The sequence below is a fragment of the Acanthopagrus latus genome, chromosome 5 (assembly GCF_904848185.1).
Source record: "Acanthopagrus latus isolate v.2019 chromosome 5, fAcaLat1.1, whole genome shotgun sequence".
NCBI lineage: Eukaryota > Metazoa > Chordata > Actinopteri > Spariformes > Sparidae > Acanthopagrus > Acanthopagrus latus.
This window is the reverse complement of record NC_051043.1, coordinates 5,434,332-5,453,098: the sequence shown is the minus strand read 5'-3', so window position 1 is coordinate 5,453,098 and position 18,767 is coordinate 5,434,332. Positions and strand designations below refer to the sequence as shown.

General features: G+C 38.4%; 1 long non-coding RNA gene across 1 annotated transcript; it reads left to right on the top strand.

Moving 5' to 3' along the window:
* The first annotated feature begins 11,596 nt into the window (after positions 1-11,596).
* On the top strand, positions 11,597-12,690 carry LOC119019970. The gene is made up of 2 exons (XR_005075202.1): positions 11,597-11,796; positions 12,552-12,690. It is a non-coding gene; the product is annotated as an uncharacterized LOC119019970 (long non-coding RNA).
* The last annotated feature ends 6,077 nt before the right edge of the window (positions 12,691-18,767 follow it).

Sequence of the window (18,767 nt, the reverse complement as noted above, 5' to 3'; positions counted from 1 at the left end):
AGGAAAACCTTTAGTTTCAGTCTGGCTCATTCAAAGTCGCAATTTCACATTTGCTCTGTGATTAACCCCCCCCTTTAACCCATCTGTGTCTGTGTGAGTGCATGCGGTCCTATGAGGGGAGGTGTATTGTTTGGCTCTGATGAAGATACTATGATGAAGATGATGAAAATGTTATCGCTCCACCAGTGTCTGTTTCTGACTATATTTTTTGAAATTTCTCCTGATTTCAAGCCGTTTCTTCACTGTGAACATGCAGTGATCCCTGCACCTATAAGCTGTGTACGAGACCTTTGCTCTGGTTTCAGAGTTATAGAAGACTTAACCTGGTTTGCAGCTACTGTGGAGCTGACATGGTTAGTGCAATTAACTGAAATGTCAGGCACTTCTAATTCAGGCTATTTTGTCTGTCTGTTGTGGAAAGGCTGCCTTAATGGATCATTGGTTACCAATTCCACATGGAGATTGACATCCATTTATCCTCATTTTCTCAGCAGACTTCTTCATTCCTGTTTTCCGCCTGTCTTTGTGTCCACTGTTTGTGTGTCTCTCAGTCATGGACCCTGTCGGATTTTTTGACAGTGCGAACACAGTGCGTCCGTACACTGCAACTGATAAAGAATTATCTCCACTCATGATGTGCCGATACATCGGCAGCTTCTGTCTTTTTGTGCATGCAAGTGAGCACGCTCACTGTTTTGGTTCCTACATTTGAGTGTCAATAGACAGGAAAAGGGAGAAAAGAGATGTTACAGCATAGCACGAGTTTAATTCAAGCGCAAAGCACAGACGGTTTCCCGGGAGAGCACATTTGTCCACTCAACCAGTGTAGAACTTCATTGAACACCTTTCTCTGGAAATCATATCTCTATCCTGATATCACACATCCGTCACACACACTTCCAATTGAATTCCCTCCAATTTGAATCTTAAAAAAATAGCGTTGCCTTTGAGGTAAATCAAAAAAAGAAAGCTCATGGATTCTGAAAACTACTTTGCATACCACTGTTTTTGTTCTGATTATTAATGATGATTGAATTCTGCTCCAGGGACATTTTGAAACATTTAACATTGAGAGCAACATACCAGATAATACTGCATACCACCATTCTTTTTTAATAAAGTGGAACATGCTTATGCATACATATTCCCTCTCTCAGGAATTATGAAAGCATTTAGAGTTTGAAGTCCAGCACTGCTGTACGCTGCCATTTAGATTACAATCTATTTGCTCATTCTACCTTTACAAATAGATACATTTTCTTCCCCAAGACTTCAACTATTGGATTTTAAGTACTGCACTCAGCAAAATTGGCCTCAGAACCTTTTAAATAGAGAAGTTACATTTTCTGAGATTATGCCTATTAGAGATTTTTCTAAGGTTCATTAAAGACGACATTTTCTAAGTAAAATTCACCATAAAAAGCATGCATCATTAAATATGGAAATCCAGAGTTATATTAGCAATATGCACATAGCTAGTGCCAATTAAATTAGAGAAAGATATCATTTATATTATTAAGGTAGGGTTCATATTAGATTAAATCTAAATTGTAATTCTTTCACAGTTTGATTTATAGCCTATAGTGCTTTGTTCACAGACCCATGTTATACTGTATTTCAACAGAGAGATTGTTTATATTAAAATGTAAAAAGCTGTAATTGCATTAAACTTCTGCTAAATGAAATTGGTAGGGGGGTTCAAACAGAAATTCAAAAGCTGCCACATATCTATATTTCATTCTTAGATGTGACTCCATATGCACTGCAGTGAACACACAACGACCTAAAAACACCATTAGAGTCTGCAACTACTTTGTTCTCTAGTCTAGATTTGATTGGAATAATAACTGCTTTCTAGAAGCCTTAGGAATGAGATATCAGAATGAGAGAAGTTAGTTGAAGACAATAAAGCAATATGTTGTAGCTTTGATACTTGATCAAAGACTGACATGTGTACAGATGCACAGTCAGAGCAAACTTAATAGTAGTATACTAGTGAACTTATTGATAGTTTGATGAATATAAAGCAGGTTGATCATAAAAGCTGATATCAGTTAATCAGCAGCAGCGGATACATTTCAGGTACCAGAAAGCTGTTGTTATCCGGCCACAAACCACAATTAAAACACTTAATGCACCTGACCTGAAGACACATATTTTAAGAGACGGATGCATGTTCAGACCCACAAAGCAGCGTGTGCATTATAGTGATGTCTGCTGTTCATGAACGAGCCAGCTCCCTTTAATGAGATGGGAGCCAGATGCCAGCTCAGAGCCAATTTATTTATTTATTTCTGTTGTTACAAGACAGAATAATGCCATTATCCTTCAGTGTATTTGGTATTCAATTTAGAGACACCACCTCATGTTGCAATTTCCTTAAAGCTGCTGTAGGCATTGCTGTCATTTTAGCTAACTTCCTGTCCGTTTTGCAGTTGGTGGTCCCCTCTTTCCTCTCTGCGTCACCACAATCGGACGGTTCCTTTTGAGGCAGCTCTGTTTGACACTTCCTCCTCTTCAAGCGTTTGTCTTAGCTTGCTGTATTTGGTAGTGTAAGCTGTCACAGTGAGCACTGGCACTGGTAGTTTGCTCTGTTATCCATTCAGGATGATCCCGCTCTGTGTGTTCGCCAGCAGACAGGACCGCCTCTTTATTGAGCGCTCTATCCTGATTGGATCAAGTGGGCAGGGATACCAGAAAACGAATTTTCTCTTTTCTCTGATTACTTTTGGACTATAGAGCTATTTGTAGAGCTTTCTTTAATAATTTGTTTAATTTTACCTTGTATTAAAGCTGTGCTTTGGTCTGGTTTATTATTTTATCTTCTCCTTAGACATACTGCTTGTTACTGCTAGAACTGTATTTTACTATATTTCAATGCATTAACTGCTTATACATCAGCCTCCATTACTGTATGAGTTCCAACAGGAGGAGGACTTTAATGATGAATGTATTAATAAACATGTCATCTGCTTATAAAGAGATTGTTTGTTAAACCATTTACTGTTTGTTTACATACTGTTAAAAATTGGTGACATTAATAAAATGTTAATATTTGACTGTTAACAAACAATGAAATGCTTCATAAACCATTTATTAATCAATTGCAAAGCTTTATAAACACTGTTGTAACTTTATATTGGCCATCGATTCAATGTTTCTAGATTAATCACACAATGCTTATTAACCTTATTGTAATTCTAGAATAGAATTCTATCATCAAAAAGTTGAAGCTCATCTGAAATGATATGCTTACATTCCTTGGTCAAATTGTTTTGAGAAACAAAAACTGAAGTAAATCTATGATCTCCCTTAAATTCCATTTTCATCTGCTTAATCTACTATTTCACATCGCCGTGATTTTGCTTTGGTAGAGCTTGCTTAATAAGGTGCTCATAAAGCCGCACACATGAGCCTGAGAATACTGTACAGTAGTTTGATTTACTGAGCAGGAGTATAATGGACCAGAGACTTCCTGCGCTGATCTCTTCAGCAGCACCGGCTTCTATTAAGAGATGAGTCCTGAGTGGCCTTTGAGCTTAAAACAGTGGGAGTTAATTAACATTTGATCCTACCTCTCCTTACATCTTTAGAGCTTCGTTTTCGATCTCATTTCAGTCCATTCACCCGTTTTGGTGCTGGAAGATTGCCTCACGATCACATGTAGCCACATCGCTGAACTGATGGTGGCTTATCATAGCTTGTTGGGCAAAAGCAGGCATGTGAAGGCTTGTGACAGGAGACAGATGTTTGCCTTACCTCTTAGCAGACGCGTGTCAGGAAGCAAGGGCTGCCTTTGTGCTACTCAAATATACTGACACCGAGTCAAAAAAAATAGAAACAGCAGAAAACAGGACCTGTATCTGTGTCTCTCTGTTTCTTTGTGTGTTACTTTCTCTCTCCCTCTCTCTGCTACACCCATATAAGTGAACTGCATGATAAAAATCCAAAATTTGTATTGTGTAACTATCGGTATTGTCTTAATTACTGAGCAAAGTGTGTCACCATTCACTAAATGGAATAACTTATGCAGGCGCAAGTCACCAAGTCAGATGATAGATGTAGCCTGCAGTATGGAGCTCAGTTTCATATAAAGCTACCAAAGGTTCAAGTACCGTAATATAAAAGTGATTATACTGACAGCTATTTAATGCATTTGATCTATAGAGGTGCAGCATCTGCTTTTGATTAAATTGTGACCTCATTCATACATAATCCTTACTGTTTTTAAGGATATGTTAGTTAATGTGTCATTTTTCTACAAATAAATTATGAAAGATCTGTTTTAGGAGAAGCTTCGCATGCCTGTCACACTCACGCTAATGTTTCAGGCACGCTGTGAGTGGAAACAGTGGGAAGCTTAAAGGGCACTTCCCATGTATTTAAAGATGGGCCTCATTTTTTTGACAACAATTTTAACTTGGAGAACTCTATAGTTGATGGTCCGCAAACAAGAGAAATTAAGGATGAGGTCATGATAGACAAGTGATACAAGTGTTACAACACTGGATAGAATCCAAGTAAGCAGGGAAAAAACTAAAAACAACGAAACTTAAAACCCTTACCATGTGTTACATATATGTGGATGAAATAAACTCAGCAAACAAACAAATCCAAGAAATTCCGATTATCAAAATAATGTTAGAAATGTAGGCATATGTAGGTTCTTGTCCTATAATTTGGCAAGATATTTCTTTGTCAGCTTTTCAAAAAAAGTGTTATTTACGACTGACTTCATTAGGCAGATGACCTATTAATGATACTAAAGATTGACATGTGAACCTCTTGACTTGTAGCCATTGTAAGTGTGTGGATAGTGTTTTGTGAGATTGCAGAATGTAGAGGTAAACAAATGAAATATGTGGTCACTGAACATTTTTTTGATACTTTCAATGTCAACACTTGTGTGACTTGCCTGGTAGGTCGACTACCTACACTTGCTCATATAGAAAATGTAACTTGCCCAGGACTGCATTTTATGTACGCATAATTTCTTGGAGACACAGCTGGCATGTAAGAGTATGAGTTGGCAGGAGATTCTATATTGGCAGGGCACAGTAAAATGAATCGAGGCAACTAAGTTAACCTGTGCTCTGACAACAAATTTGGCATTGAAAATGTGATGTCACAAGAGTGGGACATACAAAACTATTTTGTTTCCTGGAGACATTTTGGCAAGAGGTTTGCAAAATTTCAACTTTGGAACCATTTTCTTTAAAAGCAGTTCTTTTAAAGATCACCACCATAAGTTGCTAATTGCCAACTAAAACAACTTCATAATCAAAGTTCAAGTTTGGGAAGGGATCAATGGTTAAATAATGCATTTCATTTTACTAACCTGCAGGAGATGGTCGTTGAAATTGAAATGGCATGATCAGCAGAAGTTTAACAGAAACCAGAAGTTTCCTGTTTATGTATCCAAGAAATGTATTTACTGCCTGTTGGGAAATAGCAGAATGTTATTATCAAATAACACTGGGATGATTTTCAATCAATTCTAAGGTAATTATGGTGGTAATTAGGGGGCAATCTTAAAGACATTTGAAATTTCTGGCTTGTAATTACCACCTACTTACCATGGAAATTGTAGACCTTTAAAATATATGCAGATATGTCAGGATAAATATTGATACCGTTAATTCATCCAGTCATTCTGTAAAGTAATACAGTCACTTTGGTGGCATTTTGTGATAAAAAGTTGTTCTTCGAGTAGCTTAAAAATCGAAATTATAATATGTAAATGGCCTGTGTTCAAATACCACCCAGGATTGTGTCTCATGTCTTCTTCCTCCCTCCCAATGTGTCTCATCGTTGTCTCCCTGTCTTTTTCTTGGATAAATATCCTGACATCCAAAAACAAATGATCCCGTTGTCAACTTCTGGAAAAAAGATAAAGCAGCTCAACCTATTTGTTATCCCAGATTAGGCAAGTGGGTCATTGACTGAGTATACCAGACAACAGACTAAATTCATTTACAAGCTTTAAAGGACGTATAAAGTGACAGGTCTACCTAAAGTGACAACATGTTTGAGGCTAGATGCCTCTGATGTTTGCTATTTTTTATAAGACATAAAATGGCTTGTTAAATATCCTTAGCTACATATTCTCATCCTGGAGGTGGGGTGATTCAAAGTAAGATGACAACATGCTGGGAAAGATTATCAAAAGCTTCTTCAAGTACTCAGAGCAGTTTTGAGCTACTAAAGGAACTCTACAGTGAGGGTTCTATTTGAGGTTTAAAAGCAAGATGGATCTCATTGTTTACCCTCATCACTGTTTGACGCTGCAACACAGAAGTCATTTCAGCTCAACTTAACAATTGGATAAGCTGAAACTTTATATTTCAAGATACAGCTTCATCATATAACAAGGCTGTGATGACGGTCTGGTTCAGTAAAGGCAAAGAAACCCTTTGTGAGGCAAAGAAAACCTTGTTTAGATTAAAATACCCAGTTTTGTGATTTGAGAGTTGTCTCAGACAGTGGTCCGTAGCTCAGCAGCTGTCTCCTCTTTATAAGAAATATACTGTATGAAATTAGTTTAGTTTATTGGGATTCCCACCAGCTAACACCATGCCATTGGCTAGTTTTTTCTTTTCTCCTGGGGATGAACATGTAGGCCTAAATTGAAATAATTTGATACACTGTAAACATGTTGATATGACACATTTGAATGTTAAAATGTATCATTTGTCCGCTAACACTTAAACACTGGTTACCACCCGCGACTGAATGACAAATTGAAGAAGCTGCAGAAACTGGCTAGCTAGCTGACAGCCCTAATTTCAAATTTAAGATTTTAAATCTGCACAGAATTTTTTATAGTCTGCTCCCATTTTTTCCAGTAGCTAAACTAAGATAAACTAAGCTAAGCTATGCTAAGCTAAAATAAGATAAGTTAAACTAAGGTTACTAAAGTAGCAAAAATTTGCTCCATCTTCCACAAGTGAAGTGCAACTTTAAAATGCTGCTTACATATACATGTATCAGTAATAATCAAACCATCTGCTATAAAATAATGTAACAAATAAAGGCAGCATTATGAGTAAAACAGAAGAAAAGTCACGTAGGAAATTACCACAAAATGAATACAAGTTGAACCAAAAATGTAAAACAAGCCCCATTCATCAATAAAATGCTACATTCTCTGTGACTGTGTCTTTATCAAGTCTAATTAGATTAAATTAGACCAGCATACTTTGAAAATATTTGACTTTTTGTAGTAGATAGATAGATAGATAGATAGATAGATAGATAGATAGATAGATAGATAGATAGATAGATAGATAGATAGATCGATAGATAGAAAGTTCGATAGATAGATAGATAGATAGATAGATAGATAGATAGATAGATAGATAGAAAGATCGATAGATAGATAGATAGATAGATAGATAGATAGATAGATAGATAGATAGATAGATAGATAGATAGATAGATAGATCGATAGATAGAAAGATCGATAGATAGATAGATAGATAGATAGATAGATAGATAGATAGATAGATAGATAGATAGATAGATAGATCGAAAGATCGATAGATAGATAGATAGATAGATAGATAGATAGATAGATAGATAGATAGATAGATAGATAGATAGATAGATAGATAGATAGATACTTTATTGAAATTCAAGAATGTGTGTGTTGCTGCTATAGTTTAATAATTCAAAGACAGGTATTACAGTGGAATTGAGCTCGTATTTTGCGAAATACTTGACTCTTGTGTTATCTGTGATGTCTTCACTGAGACTTTCTTGTCATATCCATTAGAATGAGTCGGAGCTCACAACGTGTTTTGAAACTGTTTGAAATGCACAATAAACTTCTACACACAGCTGCATGTCATAACTGTAAAAAATGTAAATTTTCCTGAAATGCCTCAAATTTGAAACCCACCAACCAGCTGCTTTGATTCTGGTAATCAAGTGAAAAAAAAGAAAAAAACAAAAACAAAAAAAAAACACATTTTTGCAACACATTTTCCCTCCTCCATGCACTATATTGTGCAGTGTGGCTATAGGCTACATTGTGTAATGGGAAGTCATTAGCTTTTGGTCTGATGCAGTTTGTTCTCAGTCCCTCGCTGCTACATTTATATTTCATATCTTATGTTTCACACTGTATTAACAGCTGTGGCTTGTTTTTGCCATCTGCAGACAATTACTTTAGTTTACTTGGCTTTGTAATAATAACATGTTTTCTTCTTGCAACTCTCTCAATAGACAACATGCTGCAAATTCTTGACAGGTGCTGAGGCATTTGCTCGGGAGACATGGTGAGGAGGATTATTACTGCATTATTTAGTTCTCCTGAAATAAACAAACACATTCCCTTCCCGGCATCATGTGCGACTACCAAGTCAGCATTGTGTTGTGTTGCATCGCTCCAGCTCGGAGCAGCCAATTATGATTTACGTCGACTGCCGAGAACCTCCGTGCCCCTTTTCACTACCAACAAGACCCACTTAGTGTCGAATATTTTCCCTCCCGTACCCTCTCATTTGCTCAGTATCTCCTCCTTTTATGACCTTTTTACATTCACCTTGCCTTGTTTCACCTACTTGCTATCACCACAGTGGCTCAGGTTCCGCTCCACAGTCTAGTTTCAGTATAATAACTTGACACTTCACATTGCATTAGTCTTAGTCCCGACAACAAGGTTATGTGACCTATAGTGTCAGAGAGCATACACCATACTTGCCTGGAGTAGCTATTTATCAAGACAGCTTTGGGCCACCTATGATTCAGAGCAGAACAAATACAGATGTGAGGCGGTTATACCGAGGACATATTTGTCCAGCGACCAGAGTTTTGGCTAGGAAACACCATCAAGCTGTTCTCTCTCACTGGGACTTGAACAGGACTTTAAATCGTGTACAACATGCTGCATGTCATTACACAGTAAACAGAATAAAAGCATAGATATCGCATTTCTGAAATTCACTCAATGTAATGTGAACTCAAAAAGAAATGCTATTTTCAGTTGCTCCATAAATGCATAGGTCCTTTAATTAACTAAAGATTAAGAACAATAAGCAGAGAGGTTATAGCTAAGTGTTGATGGCCACGCACAGGGTGGGTGGGGAGGCTCAGAGCTGCAGAGAAGGAGGCCGGCTCCAAACCCCGAGGAAGTCATTAGGAGACCAGTGACCTCACTGGTGCGGCGCGCTCAAAAAAGCTGCCCACTGGCATGATGTCATATTTTACATGCCATCAGTCATTCCACCACCCCCGGCCATCAGACCTGACGAGCATACAGATACAGTATTGACCACTTGAGATCATGAGGAGGAGGCTAATGTTAATGTGGGCTCGGTATTATGTGGACATTTTTTTGTTTTCATCACAACAGACTTTCTGATCAGGAATTTTTGGACTTCTTGACACTTTAGTCCAGTGATGTGCAAAAATCAAACCCTGGGGCAATATCCTCTAACACTCTCTTCAGTGCACATGTGGCCCCTCGTAACAACCTCACGCAATATGGGTGAAGATACGGGCATGTCATCTCAGACATGAAAGTGCAATCGTAATTTGCTGGGTTCATTCAAGACTGTTTTGGAACTGTGTTGTGAAGTGCAAGGTTCAAACGTGGTCAAAGGTTGCATTTAAAGTCGCAGTGTGTGTCTAACCCTGACAGGCAACACATTGTCACTCCCCACTCATCAAATATGGCAGCTCGGTCAGTGACATTAAGCATATAATGATATCAATGTCTGGTTAGACTTTCAAAATAAAGCTCACTAACAAACAATTCACATATTATGACATATCATGATGCTTGGTAAGGTTTAGGCTCAAAAACCTCTAGGTGTGATTTAAGAAAACATCACACTTAGGGTTAAAACAACTACGGTGAGGATTAATGACATTCACCTCAGCCGAGCTGTAAATTTAGCTAGCTCAGTAATATTACTTGGCCGACTTATCGGCAACATGAAACTACATAGGTCTGTGATCATCTTCAGTTACTTGGTCGCATTCTCTGTAAGTGAAACTGCTGTTAAGTTTTTCAAATGTAATATTTATCTATTTTTCTTTCACTTTGAGCACCACAAGCCGAGTGCCATCTGGTTGCATTACATTCAAGAGAAGGCAGACAGCTCTACTGCTGATCTCGCCAAAACTCAGCAACTAACAACAAAACAATCTAGGTGGATAAACAGCACTACAGTAACATTTCTGTTGAAAGACCACAAAATTATATTAACCCTCCTATTCCCCTCAAATTATAGTAACATCATTTATCCGTGGGGTCAATTTGATCCCAGCAATTTGAGCATCCAGAAAACTGTCATAATCAAAGTTGTTACTCAAGTTTATACGTCAGGTACTCTGTGGGTATTTGTAAACTACCTAGAAAACATTTTAAATTAAACACAGCACCCCAAACACTTTCTTATATGCCCGGAACGTGAGTTCGGATATGTGCAAAAAACAAAATATCTTACTGATGTACCTAAAAATTTCATCTTTTTTGGTTTTAAAGTAACCATATTTTTTTGTAAGTAATAGTTTGTGTTATTTAGAATATTTGGAATATATGTATATGTGTGTATCAGGGTCATCAAACAAGTTTACATTCAACTTCATTTACAGCCACAGACTGTAGCTGTATGCTGTTAACTGCAGCACAAAACAATACAGCAGATGTCTGACTAACTGGCATTGGCTTATCATGATTAAACCGCAGGAAAGAATAACTGTGAGGTTATTGGTAAATCGGTTAGTGGCATTCACACAGCACTGTGATTCATGCAAATCCTTTGAGACGTTCCGCATGTCTCTGCATTAAGCTTCAGTGTGTTTTAAGAATCGCCTCAGAAGGCGGTGCATCCACTATGTTGATCTTTGCTACAGTCTGCACCACTGTGCTGCATAATTTATTTTATTGCACAAGAAGTAAACCCCTATCACTCTTCTACACAATCGCAGCCTTAGTAAATGTGTTTATCTTGTTTATTTCCCCCTCTCTCTCCCTCTCTCTCTCCCTGGGTCTCTGGGGTCCGTGTGGCCCCTGTCTGCTTCCTGGTGGTGTCTGGGAACCCAAGTCTATGAGGCACCAGGATCATTTTCCCTCTGTAGCTGTTGTCACTAGCATGGACCAAGCTAATTCATCTTGCTAATGGCAGGTGGGTCAGTTGAGCGCTATAATTGTGATTTCCGTTTTTTTTTTTTTTTTCTCTCTCTCTTTTGAGGTTGTAGTTCTTTGATCTATTGAAAATAGCAGAAGCAGCTTTTAAAAGACAGCACAACCTGCCATCCAAATGTTTAATCTCTTGTTTTAACATATCATCAGGAAGATATGCAAATTCAACTGTTTTCTGTTGAAAGCTAAGAATCAGAGAATTGTCAAAACTTTTACTCAAATATGAAATACACATTCAAAAGAAAGGTGTATTGTACCAAATTAGGTTTGCATTTCAGGCAAGTTAAGCACTTGAGTGGCACTTGATTGTAGATATACTCTATGGAACCAACTGCTCTTTTTAAATAGAAACATTCTTTCTCTCACAATGGATTTAATGAAGCCTATGCCATTATAAAGAGTTAACAGATTTTTTTTTTTTTTTTTTTTTCAGAGTTACCAGAATGAAGTCAGCAGTCAGTTGGAGTCACTGGGGCATGAATCTCCAGAGAGCGGTGGACACGGAATGAGCTCGGGCTGATTTCAGTCAGGAGGAAGGTCGTCACCACACAAATGAAAAACATGAGAAGTGGTTCAAGGTCTAATCAAGTCCTCAGACTGTGCTCACTGGGAGCAATTAAGTTCCTCCCTCTCGCTCAACATAGGTAACCAGATCCTCCTATTGACATTCTCAATAAAAGGTCATTTACTGTATGGATAAAATGATCAGCCTCCATTGCCTGAGAACCCCGCAGCATAAAATAAACTTGCGGTTAGGGCTATGACCAAAAATAGTCCGCTATTTACAATATCGACGAGGACGTAAAATCGAAGAAATGATCCGCATAAAAGAAAACATCTAATGCAATAACTGTGTGGCTTGTGTGTTTGGAATGTACATGCAGGATCTTCACTGCATGAATTTCAAGACCTTGGCACAGAGTGCAACCCAACCGCAGGAATTCATTACCATCATTGCTAGCCTGACACAAATTAAGTCCTGGTACTTTCTGTCTTGCCTCTCAGACCACAATACTTCATCATAAGTCATCCTTAATTTGTATGGTTGTCGCAGGCACTTGTTGTCAAGTCTGTTAGCTTGCAGCTCCCTTTGTCAAAGCCTGTCAGGGCTGCACAGACTGGCAGGGAGAGAGCGACGAGATTTTCACACTCTGATCCCACCTAGAATGCCTATAAAACTCTTGTTTGCCTCTGGGCCAAAATATGAAATGCAGTCCTTGAAAGTGCTTGTTGTACTGTCCATTCATATACATTTTTCAGGAAGTGTGAAGTCATGGGGGGAGACCATATATGAATCCTACACGGTCCAAACTGTAAGATGGTGCTGTTTTGTCCTATTTCAAATCGGGTTTTTACTGATGCTGAGAACATATTTCCTGTCTCCATTTTTCACCCCCAGGAGGAATCAACCTGTCTCTGTTTCTTCTCCGAGCATCTGGCTTGTACCACACATCGCTGTTCAAATGCAATGCAATTGTGATGCTTACCATGTCAAATTGAATAAGGAGTAAAAAAAACAAACAAAAATTTAAATGATACTATAGGGGCAAATGTTTTAGCTGCAGAAAATTCACAGATTCAGGTGTGACGGATGAGTCAGACTCTGTGTTTTCCCTCTACCGGAGTAATAATGAGCGGGTATAAATTCTCTTAAGCGTGTCTAGATGATCTTAAGCTTTAACGCAGTGAAACTGAGTAACACGTATTATGGCCTTTCTTGTGGGCAGCTCTTGAGGGTTAACAGCCTTATGTCCCCAGTGAAGCACGCATAATGGCAATGGGATGAGAGGGTTGGGAAATCACCCCCCTTCTGCATTCTGACCACAGAACTGACACAGTCAATGCTTAGAAAATTAACAGAAGAGTCCCAAAATGCTCACCATAGGACAAACTAAAACATATTAACAGAGACAAATAAATGAATAAATAAATAAATAAATAAATAAATAAATAAAAAGAAAATAAGAAAAAAACATTGTAAATGTCTGATTATGGGAAGTCGCCCGTCATTTCACTTGATATTATTTTGCTTCCACCCCTGCATGTCTGTTAATTATGTCCCCAGCAATACACATATTCCCCTGGGCTCTTTACCAAAAAGCAATAAACACTGTATCACACTGACTCACCAATTGTCAAACAACTGGAGGAGGAAAAGAGAGCAAAAGTAACCACTTAAACAAAAAAAAAAAGTCTTGTCCTGATTGAAATCAGAAACAGTTTACAGCCAAGTCCGTTTGCACATGGTGTTGTGTTACAAAACGTAGAGTCAAATATATGGATAGATATTTACAATTCATTTGCAAAATTGTACTTTTTTAAAATGAGCAGCTGTAGAGTTGTTGAAATGAAGAGGATTGAATGTGCAAAATACTGACAAAAGACTGTGATAATGTTATGTTAATATAAAGAAAATGAAAAGTGTTTCTTACCGAAAGACACCATGTAAATACTTTACTTTGTTTTTTTATTAACAGCTTTGGTATCTACTTCTGATGATAGCTTTGCTAGCTGGTTATTATTATAACAATATATATGAGGCACCCTTCAGAAACCATTTACCCTAGCTTAGCATAAAGACTAGAAACAGCTAACCTTGCTCTGTACAAAGGTAACAAAGTCCACTGCCAGCCTCTAAAACACAAATTAATGGTGTTACTGACAACATGAACTACTGCATATGGCATTCATCTCCCCCCTTCCATTGCATTTACAACACTGTTGTTGTTCAATCATCTGCCCCCCCAAGTGGTTGCCTGGTTGTGGCACTAGCTTACGCTACTAATGCTAGCTAGCTACTGGTTACATTACTAATACTAGCTAGCTAATGTTAGACAGCGCAGTATATCATGAACATACTGTATAACTCAGCCATTATTACGTTTTATTCCACAAACTGCCAACTACCAGGACTCTTGATCGTTGCTGAAACATGGATACCATGTAATATCATGTTTTTCTTTTTACATTATTAATTTGCAATAATAATAATGTTTTTAGGGAAAAAGAAACAATTATTCTACACCTCTTTGTCTACACAAAAATGACATGTCAACATGACATTTAACACCTCATAATGCTGCAGTGTCACTGATCTAAGTTTGTCAACCAACCAATAGGACACATCAGGAAGTCGATGTGCCAGGCCAAGACACAATCTCAAACTTTACCTCCCCTTGGAAAACACACCTTGTTGCTTCGACACATCAGTTTTAATATAGATTTTACATAAATGTGATGTGAACATTAATGTGTGTAAATGAGCCATAGAGGTTCCAAAACATGATGTTGTTACTTTTGAATAGAGTTTCTACTGTTTGTACAGTAGCTAGGCTAATGGGCTGCACACTGCAGGCTTATGTTGACAAAAAAAAAAAAAAAAAGAAAGACACGAACATGAAAGTGGTTCCAATCCTCTCATCTAACTCCTAGCCAAAAACAGTTGCTTTATGATAAGAATACCATTTGCATTTTAAATCCATTATGAAATACAGGAGAACATTTTTGACTGAATAATTCTGCAGTTTATTCTCAGTATAAAGGCTGTTTCTTCCCCTACAATGACTGTTCTCATTCAGCAACATGTCAGCAGTCGGAACCTTACTCATTAGGTATATAACCAGATCTAAAGTCTGTAGAGGACAATTATCAACAGTATTATGCTTTTTGTATGGAGATTCCTGAACTTCTAGTTTTAGATTATTCAATTTCTTCACATTTCATGGTTGCTGTTTTGTCTTGGATTCTGGTAATTTAATACAGAAGCAATGGAAAAAAAAATGATTCATTTTTTTACAGAGCATTACACATGTTGGCACTCTGAGTCTATTGAATGTGCAAAATCTCACAGAGCATTTATTACATTACAGGGAAAATGATTTCCAGAGCAATAAAACAAATCTGGTGTTGCACGTGTCTGCCTCCACTTTGTAAATTATTATTTCATATTACTTGGAAATAGATAATCATTTGCTTATTTCTACAACAAATTCACATGCTTACCTGCGTGCTTGATTTCACCAATTAACTCGAGTAGGAAAGCAGAAATGAGAGCACAAAGAGCTGGAATGTAGCAGCAGCTAAATGGCTGATTTTCTTCATTGTTTTCTATCATTTCCAAACACAACCGGCGGCCCAGCAGGCAGTGTTGGGACTAATACAGAGAATATTGTGTTACTTTTGGTCTGGAGTGAATTTGGTCCAACTTCAACATGCAACCCGCCGTGCTCTGGCTGGGTTTGCTGTGGTAGCACTGTAGCAGAGAAATGAATGCCAAGTTGTCTGCTTCCTAGTTAGCAGTCTTGTGTTCCTCACATTTGCAGTCATTACAGTTTAATCACCTTTTAATAGCATGATGACTGTGTGTGGTTTGTGGAGGATGGTGAAAATAGGGTCATAAGGGCCATAATCTTCTGTTACGGTGCAGTGATAGAAAATTGTCTCAAGCAAATCAGACATTACTTCAAGCTGCCAGGTGATTCATTAAAGGAGTAGTTCAAAATTTGGGAAACATACCTGTGCGCTTTTTCACTGAGAGTTAGACGATGATTGATTGACACTCTCATATCTATATGGGACATATTCAACTGGAGATAGCAGCTAGTTACTTTAGCTTTAACACAAGCCAACAGCAAAACAGCTAGCCCAACGTTGTTACAATGTGACAAAAAACATCTTACACCTCCAGAGCTAACACGTCATATTTATTTATTTATTTTAACAATTCTTAGCCAAAAAAAAAAGTAACACATTCTGTGATTTTTGTCAGGATTTGACTATAGCAGTATCTCTTGGCATGGGAACAGCTAGAGGTTTTGCTGTTATCCCTTGAAACTTCACAGTGATGACTTTTCTGATATATGTTATGAGTAATTTTTCTTACCTCTGCACGGAATCAAGCTAGCTGTTTTTCCCCTGCAACCAGTCTTTATTTAACTAAATTAAGCTAAGCTAATCTGTCTGTAGCCTAGTGTTTTTAGGGGCGGCAGTACTGTTTCTACAAATCATTTGTACATACCAAATTGACATTTTTATAATGTATTGTATATCATGATCACCGACCTGACTGCCACATCGTGCGATGGAGGCGATGGTGGTAATTTAACAGTGGGAAGGCTGTCAAGCCAGTCACCACCGTTCAAGACTAAGTTTCATAATATTTAGCTGTGAAACCACTGGTTATCTTTGAGGATGTGCCACAATTAGTTTCAACATTTGTGAGCATGACACCAATGGATATTTTCACGGCGACCTTAAGAGAATTTCTAGCTGTGTTTGTAGCGTCAACAAAAACAAATATTTTAACAGGAATCTGGGCGATCTCCACAGTGTTTGTGGTGACCAGAGAAGGAATTTTAACGCAAAACATGATGATGACAAATCCTAACCAATTAATTAAAAACTGAATGTAAAGAAATGTCAAGTTTGAACATATACATGGTTTGCAGAAATGTAGAGAACAATTCTAAAAACAGTTATTCTGTCATTTGAGTCATGGACGTGGTAAGATTTTTGTCATCCAACACTGAATTGTTATGAAGCCATTAGCTATTACATACATTGAACATAGCTTGAAGTTGAAACAAGTGTTGAAATCTCTTCAACGCCTGTGGTATTCAGTAGAGGAAACAATGCAGCTGAGTCTTCTGGATAAGCAAAGAGACACTTTTACTAACACATTCATGTTGGCACTATCAGCAATGAATCATGGACGTGATGAAGGGCTGTATCTATCTGAGAACAGGACGAGGACTGAAGAGGGTTATCAACAGTTTCACACATCCACTGATTCCCTCTGAAGTGAGACGAGCCACAAAAACAGAGAAAGACCAACTAGTGATGTTTGCGTAAGGGTCGACTTGTAATTATTTATGGAATAGAGTGTTTTAAAGCGATTATGCCGCGTGTTGCCCTATAACAGGCCTGGCTGTAGGTCTTTATACTTTTATTGTCCACGTCAACTGGTTTGCTCTGAATGGCTTTAATGGAAAAGCACATTTCAGCAAACGGTGTCACACCCATACATCTTGTTATGTGGTCATAGTGCTTACTTGCAAAGTGCCAGTCTAATTCATGTCTGAGTGGGCATATGCCACACAAAGGACCCCTCACACAGACTGGATTCAAGTCACTGTGAGCGCGCGCGGTAAGTAGAAGCAAAGTAGTTGTTCTGATGCATTGATATGACATCAAAGCAAACCTCGACATCAACACATAGCCGGCTATCTTTGGAAAGTGATGATGATCTTTGCTGTGCTGCTCATCAACACTGAGAAAGATTGCAATGTACAGCTGTCTGCGCCCTACAATCCATTTGACATGTTGACACAGTAGCCCCTTAAAAGTGCATGTGTCAGGAGCTCGGAACTAATAGTGCAATGTCTAACTTCAGAAGATTAGCCAAGCAACGGCATAAGCTGCGTCTGCTGCGGTGTTTAGAGGCCGTTTTTGAAAAATGTGTGTGGCACTCGTACGTGAGGAGAGAGAAATGAAGGCATCGGGGAAGGCTCTGCAAGAGTGGAAAATAAGTGAAATGTAAGTCATAGGTAGCAATATTTTGATAAAGTAATCATGCTTCAGGAGCGAAGCTCGGACTCCGATATCAGCCTTTGGTGATTCCGCGGAGCTCCTCCGAACATGGCAGCATCAGATTTACAAATTGAAAATCATTAATAATTCTAACCAGGATGTGATAAATCTGGAATCACTCCCGATGAACCTGGACACACTTTCATAAATCAAAAAGATTACTTGGAAATTTTTTAAAATCTGATGTCAAAGTGTCAGGCTTACTAATGGTTTTTGTAGATCCCTCGCCGTGATATATCATTAATCTGAGATGCATTTGAAGTGTGTCACCGGGGCAATATGTGATCCCTCTAATATTTGGAATATGCTGGTCTGTGTCAATACGGGAGATAGAAGGGATAAAAGCGGGTGGGGGTGCTGGGGAGAAAGTTGCCGTGGGTTACATTTTGATAAGGCGGTTCGATGAATATTTCAAATGACCATGCACAGCAGGAATATCCTTACATCTGAATGTAACAGTTCTGGTGCTGCTGGTGCGTCGTGATAACGGCGATGGTGATAATCAGCCACTGCAATCCAAACGCATAACCTTGATATACAAATGATATCGAGAGCTCTTGTTTTTTTAATGCAGCACCAGTGTTTCCCTCCTAAATCCCGAGAATATCCACACAATAAACTCCAAAATCCACATCCACTGCCGAAATACCCTCTTTATTCTGAGAGCAGCGCTGCACAGACTTCGGAGTGCTATTGTGAAGAAGGAGGTATTGACCGTGATGGTGAACAGGGCACCTCTGTAATCTAAATGTCATTCCCTGAAAAGCATCTCCCACACAGCCAATGGCTTTCATCTGAATGTGCCTCCAAAAGATTCAATTACTTTTTCTCTCCTTCTATTTCTTTCACCCTCTGATCTCCACCCTCCTTCCCATGCACTAGTTGCTTATCTGCTGTGATTATAGTCATTATGAAGCAGCCGTGTCTGTAGTGAGATTTCATCAGGAGCAGACATGCTCAGCCAGCTGCCTCTGCAACCAGGTCCCGTTTAGTAAAGGAGCTGTACAAAGAGCTGCCGGCTGGATAT